Source organism: Nicotiana tabacum, chromosome 16 (genome assembly GCF_000715075.1).
Source record: "Nicotiana tabacum cultivar K326 chromosome 16, ASM71507v2, whole genome shotgun sequence".
Taxonomy (NCBI): domain Eukaryota; kingdom Viridiplantae; phylum Streptophyta; class Magnoliopsida; order Solanales; family Solanaceae; genus Nicotiana; species Nicotiana tabacum.
Window position 1 is genome coordinate 131,458,533 of NC_134095.1, and position 8,941 is coordinate 131,467,473.

The 8,941-nt window shown below is 37.5% G+C and overlaps 1 long non-coding RNA gene across 1 annotated transcript; it reads left to right on the forward strand.

The window, feature by feature from the left end:
- Window positions 1–633: 633 nt before the first annotated feature.
- Window positions 634–8,532, forward strand: LOC142170768 (uncharacterized). Its single transcript, XR_012700291.1, has 2 exons — window positions 634–985; window positions 1,300–8,532. It is a non-coding gene; the product is annotated as an uncharacterized LOC142170768 (long non-coding RNA).
- Window positions 8,533–8,941: the final 409 nt, after the last annotated feature.

Genomic DNA, 8,941 nt, shown 5'->3' on the forward strand with positions numbered 1-8,941 from the left:
CTTAATTATTTGCCATTTTTAGAAATTTTTGTAGATTTTATTAATTGTTTGCATTTTTTTTGCTTGTTTAATTTTTATTTAAATCGTGAAAAATACCAAAAATATCATGCATTGTATTTTAGGATTTGTTTTTACACTTTTAGAATTAATCAGTAATTATTTGTTTTATAAAGTTTTAAAATCACAAAAAAAAAAATAATAGCTCATTTTACATTTTTGTCTTTAATTTTAGTTTATTGATTTTTTACTTTTAATATAGATTTAAGTAATGTTTATAATTTTTTATAATTAGTTTAATTTCACATTTTTAGATAATTTAGGATTTTTAATTATTAAATTTTTTGATTAAAAAAGGTAAAAGAAAAAGGAAAAGGAAATTAAAGGAAGAATTGGAGAAGGGACTCATTTATAAAACTTGGGCCAGTTTTGCACACAAATTCGGCCAACCGCTCCCCTACACAAATTAATTCCCTTCAGCCCAACACTCCCCTCTCTACAACCCAAGCCCAAACCTTAGCTAAAAATCGGACCAACCCCTTTGACCCGCCCCAATTAAAATTAATCTCAGCCGTCCTAAGTATCTTGACCCAACAGCCCACGTCTTTTCCCCCCAAATAAACATAAGCCATATTTTCCCCCAAGTTCCCTAACCCTAACAAATCAGATGTGGCGCTCCTTTCTACTGTTCATCTTCTTCTTCGAACAATTCAGCCATCAACTCGCCTTCAACTCGCCCGAGTTCACTCAAATGGGACCCCTCCCCTCCACGTCATTTTATTCCAACGGTTTTTGTCAGAGAGGAACGAATATTCTCTCCGAATTTTGCACAATTTCTGCACTGTTGAGCGATTTGCTGGATGAATGGGAGCCGTGGATGGGTGGAAATCGATCCATGCCTTCCATTTGTCCCTGAAATTGTTCACAAACAAGGGAATTTTTCGGATCCGAGGCAGAAGCTTCGAGAATTTTTGAGGTTATATATAAGGTAAGTTTCTTTTCTTGGAAGGGAGGAGAGAAAAAGTGAAGAGAAAAATCGATAAAAAAAAAATCTTCAATAGCTTAACCAAGAGTTCTAGGTTTCTTTTGAGTGGTCATTTTTCCTTCGAGCTTTATCTTTTCCGTCTTTTTTTTTTCATTTTGGATAAAAAAAAAAGAGGTGTTCTGGTTTTGCTCAAAAAAAAAAACTTGATTTAAAATCCAAAGATTGTGGTTGAGTTTGCGTTTTAGAATTCAAGTCTCGATACTGGTTCAATTCAAACTAGTTGATTTCTTGTGTTTCTTGCTGTTGCTCATTTCAAGTTGGAAGCTGTGGTTCGTTTGATTCAGTTTGGTCTGTTGTAATCACTGAAGCTTTGTTAATTAAAAATTCTAATCCAGGTGCACTCTCTTCTCTTTCTTTTACTGTTAGTAGATGATTCTGTGTAGTAGTTCTTTTAGCCTATGACTGATGAACTTCAAAAAAAAAATGTGAAGTTTGTGATTCGACGAAACGAGCAAGTCTGTTTATCCCTTCTTTTTTTTCTTGAGATTTGTTTTTGTAAGCTGAACTTGTGACTTCTTGTAGATAGCTCTTTACTCTCCTAAATTCCTCATTCAAGGAATGTCATTCCCTTGTCAGTATACCCCTGAAGCAAGATTTTAAAACTTCGTGTGCTAATCTGCATTCTGCCATCTGTTTAAGTGTAACATGTTAATTCCGAGTCAGCTGTGTCTGCTTGAAACGATGTCGGGTCACGTTCCTTTAACCAAAATTATGGCCCTAACGTTTGAATGTCATTAGAAGTCGTTTCTGTGTGGATTCTGTTTATTTTTGTGTGACTCGCGTATGGGTCTGTCGCTGCATATCCTAGGTTGCATTGCTGCCTTCGAGGTGTTGATTTCGCTCTGTTGTGGTGCTGCTGTTAAGGAGCTTTATTTGGTCGTTTGTTAGTTAATGTACTGATATTAAGGATTCCATGGCTGCTTTAGAGGTATTTTAATGGAGATTTTGTGGTAGTATCATGGCAAAAAAGCTGTTGCATTTTGGTTTATTCACTGCTGAAAATCTTTGCAAGGTCTGTTTGTGGTCAACTTTTTCGCAATTTCAATTCAAGTTGCATATTAATCAACGTGAGTGACTGGAGTTGTTCAGGTCCTAGTCTTTTGTTATCCCTTTACTTGTTATTTCTTTATTTTGATTCGTCTTTTCTATGTATAAATAAAACTTCAACTTCATGAATATACTTATACTTTGGACCAAAAAGGAGCAACCTGGGTTGAGATGAACAAGTTTATTTATACATAAATACAAGTGGGATATCAAATTAGCTTTAAGAGTGGAATAGAAAATATGTTAGATTCAGTGATGTATTAACGTAAAAGCTAACCAACGACTCGTTCCTTAGACTGTCATGGAAATGTTTTAACCTTATGATGCCTAGTATTGTAGCTAGTTCCCCAGATGGATTATTCTGCTTTAGTTGTTCCTTCGTACATGCTGCTAGCTAATGTTTTGTGGCTACACTCTGTTTCTTTCAGGATCTAATCTCTTTATATGCATTATTTATCCGTTGGTGTTACATGTTGAAAATATGTATTAGCTATTAAAGGAAAGAGATTTTTTTTTTAGCAATTAAATTTATTAGAACTACGGGTACGGTTCCCGTGGCGTGGTTGTGATAACTAGTTCAAAAATAGAAATACCTCTAGTTTGCCTTAAAATATATATAACCTTTTGTTTAAAAAGAATAACTTGAGGTGCGCTACGCTTTAAATCTATAACACTTGGCCCTCACAAATTTAGACCAAATAAATTGAGGCGTGCCATATAATTTTTAATTTATGGCCCTCATATAAATAAAATTAAGTGCCTTGAACTATCCTAGTTTGCTTTATGCCCGATTTAGATTAGTATTGCGATTATGTATACGTTCGCATAACATAATTTTAATTTTAGTTCTAAAAGACTCAAGGGATGCGTTCACGCAACTTTAACCAAACCTTTCTTAATAAAATAAACAAAGCGTTACTAATTATGGACACGTTCGCGTGATATGATTTTGACGCGCCAAAAGAAAAGAGTATACGTACGCGTAACCTAATTCTTTAATTACGAATAATTCAAGTGATTTAAAGTGGTAAAAAGATAAATGCACATAGGTCTTAAAAATGAGTAGTTAAATAATTTAAGCCAAGTATAAATCGCTATGCCTAACACCTTCTCTCGGGTTAATAGAATTCCTTACCAGGATTTCTGTGTTCGCTGACCGTAAATAGAGTCAACCTTCCTCGATTCGGGATTTTAAACAGGTGACTTGGGACACCATAAATTATCCCAAGTGGCGACTTTGATTTAATAAATAAATAATCTCGTTTCGATTGTCACTTAAATTGGAAAAACTCCCTTATATCACTTTCGGTGTGTAAAAAGGAGGTGTGACAAGAATAGAATATGAGGGACTATAATTATCATCACACTGTTGCAGTGTACAACCCGATCCAAACAACATACCCATGGCGGCGTGCCACCCGATCCACACATAAAATTCACATAAGGGGATGCACATCGAGCCGAATTGCTCATTACAATACAATATCGAATACCGGCCACAAGAACGCTAAGTGAATAATACCATCCCTGAGGAAACATGTAGCGCCATAGGCTAACAAATTCGAGCACAACTGAGGTGCGGTATACGTTCTGAAACTAAGGAGCCATCTTGTTCACGTAACACCATCGCTACGCGGAACCTCATCACATAAGAAATTTACCAAGCCATTTCGCAACTTACACGACACAATATAGCATTACACAAAATAACCGACGACGAAATAACATCCAATGTCCGAATACTCCTCCATAAGGAGAGCTATGCTGAAATGAACACATCTAGCCTGATATAGAGCCCACATTCATATTTAAATCCATCCACAGATCTCAAGTCGATTATGATCGTACCAAACTAGGCCAATAGTCTTTCCTGGGTCCATAATGACCTCCTTTCTCCATAACACACAAGAACAACCATCACAACCAGAGTAATCCTCCACAGTCTACAACCTAACAAACTGAGTACCCTCTAGGCATAAATTCTTAAATTAATGATATCACCACAATCTTCATACTTCGTTTAACTCTTCAATCAATCAGGTAACTACATGCTCCACTTATACAATCTTCCCGTGGGGCACGCTCCCACGACCTTCCGTAACAGGTAACAAGTTTGTACATCCATAGCACCAGCCGCACTAACGCTGAAAAGCGATCAAAATCTATAACCAGGATGCAAAGCCTTTTTCACAAAACACCGATCTTAGGTGACGCTGAAGGCAATGCCAGCTTACTCTAAACATTCAAATCACTTCCCTGCTCATCCGAGCCCGTGACATCCTTGTCAACACCGAACCGCAATCTTGATCCTTACTTCAAATTCTGTACCACTCACTGCACCCAACATGCCAATATGCGACAGAACACGATTTTCATCATACTTCGAAGCCACTAATAGATTAATACTTCATCATATAGAAACTTTTCACTTAACTCATTTCCGGAGAACCGTAGCAACACACAAGTGAATTCTCATAACCGTAGAATATGCAATCTTCAAGTAGTGGTCTAAGCCACCATAGCCCTTCCGGGATCTGCCTACACATAACAGGTCATAACGCTAGAATACTTTCGAATAAAATTAATTACGGCGGCCGACAGGCCTCACACGTACCATCACAAATCACTTGCATAACTCAATCACGCTGAAGGAACTGATCTCTGCCACCAGTATGCCAATTCAACCAATCCAGTTTCTTCTAATTAATACTTAACTTGCCTTAGAGGTAATAATAACTACATTCCTTACAGCACCAACCTAAATCCACACTCATCTTGAGCGACTCCATTCCACGAGATCACATCGTCTCCAAACCCATGAACCGCTTCATACCCTCCTTGCACGCATATTCGCTTCTTCAACTGATACACCCATTCTGATAACTTCTCTACGAATCTGAAGTCTTTTTCTCATCCTTCTCCCAATGCTACACTGCAAGTCAAAAATATCATAGAACATTCCAAGCCTCCTTTCATAATCATTAGGCACCACACTTAATCTTTGAATCCACCAGGACCGTTACTGAGAGCTACCCGCTCTGACTTGGTCCCGAACATGATCAACTCCATGAATCGTCCAGCATATGAACACCCTCTCGACGAAGCACCCGGCCAAATCAGTCTCTTGAAACCCGCATCTATACAAGGCATTAGTCCTGGACCTTCCCCAAGTCTGAACATGGGTCAATAAGGCCAACCATAGCACACCTTTAACAATTCCTTTGCTCAAATCACCTCTTATGTTCCTCTCCCTTAACTGAAATAACCCATCAATACGCTAATAATCGAAAATCTCATAAATAGGGGACCATGTAGTCAACCGTAGGCGGTGGGACTCTCCCACTCAGCTTGAAGCCACTATTACACAACTCTAGAACCCAGCAAGATTCGATCTCTCTTATTGACGTGACTTTGCGCAATCAACCGCCAAATTCCTTGAAATCCTTCCGTTAGCACTTCATGAATACTCTGAATCCCCATCAATAACCACATATTCGACCTTTTACCAGATGACCAGTAAAATCCTTCGCAGAAGCTTCGCCAACCATGCGACCGCTAACCTGCTCACTGGGAATAACCCACCTGTGGAAATCACTTTCTGACATCTTCTAGCGTCGCTGCACGGGGTACAATCACTACGACATCAATAACCCCTCCTGAGCCCGTGCTCCTTCACCAGCTGCACAAGTCCATTCACTCCTCATGGACATCAATTAAATGAGCGACCATATCCTTCCACCCCAAGTCATATTGTATCCTTCTTCATATCAAGCAACTCCCTTTTGTCATGTCCAATCTCCCACCGTATACTAGCCAATACTTTAAATTAAATTCGTAGACCCCAATCACCAATCACTAACATTCCCAAATCACTCCAGACTCTCCTTAAGGTGCGTAATCATCCTACCACAAAACCCATATGCAACTCCGCCACTCTCCCACTTTGGCGAACTCACTCCTTTAATCAACTACTCGACCTTCGCTTCTTATACCTGGCCTTTTAGAAATTTTAACTATCGTCTGACACTTCCTACATGTCCTTCCTCATCCTTTGCTGCCAGTTGTTGCCTTAATTTAATCTCTATCTCTGTAACATTTGAACCAGTAGATTGTCATTAACTTTAAACTTTCTCGAAAATCATCTTTCTCGAGTCGTCAACATTAGAAACACTAATTCAATCCTAAACCACCACACACTGCGATCTCTGACAGTCGCTTCTCCAATACTATTTCACAATATCCTGCCCCAAAGGCGAATCGTAGAAGATCATAGCACTGGCAAATATAACACACTCAATCGAGGACGACGATACCACATCATAGATAAAATCTAATCTTAGTCAATTCTTTCAACTTAAAGCTTCTGAAATGAGAATTCTCTTTCCAAATCAACTTCGACCTTCCCGAAATTCAATTCCGACCATGCGTACAAGCCATAATACCTGAAGTGAAGCTGCTCATGGCCTCAAACTGTTGAACAACGTGCTAGAGCTTAAAACGACCGATCAGGTCATTACATCCACTGTCCGTCGCACACCGAAAATTGCATCACGGCGGCGGACAATCTCTAAACACGCCCAAAATCACACCCTATACTCCTTATCATCCCCTCTCCTCAAATCCCATAACCATTTCCCCAAAATCCCCACCAAACTAGGCCAATTTCAGATCTAAAAAAAAAACTAATCTTTCCCTCTTCTGATTCCATTAGCAATACCAACTCGATTTGGTCTAGAACTTACGTTAATCGACAAGAGCAATCGGTTGAAGTTAATTTTAGCTAATTTCGAAGCCACAGAATTCCGACTAATCCATCACTGACCGGCCAAAGCTTCGTCGCCATCATCGTTTGTTGATTCGCTTCAATTGTCCACTCATTTCTGGACAAATTAGTATACTTTTCTTTTCCCTTTCCTTGTTTCTTTTTCTGATTTTTGAATCATTGGTTAGCTGTTAATTATTGTTCAGATTAGTTCAATTAAAATAGGATTATTCAGGTTAATTGTCTGTTTGATTTAGCTTAAAGTTGGGCTTGTTTGTGTGATAGGCAGGCGCACAAATTCAGTGTTTTGTTTTGTTAAAAGAGAGCTAGAGGGTCTTTGGATCAAAGTCACATGACTCAAGCCCAAAATCAGGTTTGGTTCTGAAGCAATTTTAAAATATTAAAAGGTTAATTTGGGGGTTTTAACTTGAAAGAATCTTTAGTAACTGATTGGAAACTTCTAGAAATGGACAGCTGTCCAAAATTGTTAGGATAAGATGCTAAAAAATAAAAATATTTGATAAAAAGGGACAGCTGTACACAAATTGGTTGAAAAGGGATGCTTTTTTCCATATTTTTAGGGGTTATACCTTCCCAGATTATTCCCTATCCCTTAACACGCTCACAGTCTATATAAGACCCATGACCCTCTCATGAATAGACAAACTTTCATACAGATTTTACCCACGAAAAAAGCACTCTGAAGTCAGAATTCCTCTTTTCATTTTCCTCTCTAAGCCTACACTGATTTTGGAGAGTCCTCTATTCTTCATTTTCATTTTTTAGCAAAGGAATTTCTGGAAAACCAATTGAGATTTCAGAAAACTGAAACAAAAAGAAATACTCTTTGAAATCTGGAATTTCATGCGTTAACAAGAAGAAATTTGCGCATTCTGGAAAAAATCAATGTTCATTGGCACAGTTTCATTGTTTTTTGTTCATTTCTGGATTTCTGGGGTTGAGTTTCAAAGCATTCTATGTTGTTCCTGTTGTTGTGTTCATGTTGTTGCTTTTTCTCAGAATTTTAGAGACTTATTTTTTTCTTCTTTTGCTTTTACTGATGTCAAGGTACTGCCTCTAATCTCTAGTGATGTGATTGTCATTATGATACTATATTACTATGAAAGATTGCAATAGTTCTTCACTTATTGTCTCATAAATTGCAGTTGTTATAGCTGCAAGCTTTAGTTGGAAATCTGAACTTGTTTTCTCCTTCAGAGTTTGAATGGTTGGTTGTTGATTTGTGTGCTATCATGAATTAATTGTACATAGAATTCAAGTAAAGTGCCATTACCATACTCTGAATATGTTACAGTGTTTCATATTAAGGTTGGGAATAAGAATGAATTGATGTTTACTGTCCACAGTGCCATATTTTGCAGATTTGACCATAGTTGGCCAAATCTGTAAACATTAAGGCCAAAAATAGCATCCAAGAGCATCATCAGAGAGTCAGACACAATTGAAAGTCAATGGTCTCGAGGAGGATCTGCATTTATTAGGCTGTAGTTAGGAACTACTTTTATTTAATTGTATTATGAAATGATAATTATGAGAGTCATAGTTACACAAGCCTGTTTATGCAGCTTATTTGGAGTTTGAGTGTAAATAATGATACATTGTAATGTTAGTTATAACTTTTTTCTTTCACTTGATATACAGATTATGGGGTTTAACATGAGTACTTCTGTAGTTTTTCAATGAATGTTATAGCTGCCACTATTAGAATATTTAGCCAGATGTAATGATTGCGTAATACTAAATTTGTTTTCTTCATGATTAGAATTATGTAAGATTCAGCTGAACCATCCATTTTTTATAATTTTGATCTTTAAAGTTTGGAGATATGAAATCGTGTCTCTTTGAATACTAAGACCAATAACAAGATAGTTGAAGTTGTATAACGAAAGAGTTCATGTGAATTCAAGCATGAGTTGTGGGCTGGCCCAAAATGTTATAGCCCACCTCAAGAGCCTTTAATAACCCATAGGCTTTTGAAAGCAAGCATGACTAATTGGATCAAAACAATTCTCTATTCATTTCTTAGGAATAAAGTCAGACTTTCATACATAATCACCACTCTGGAAATT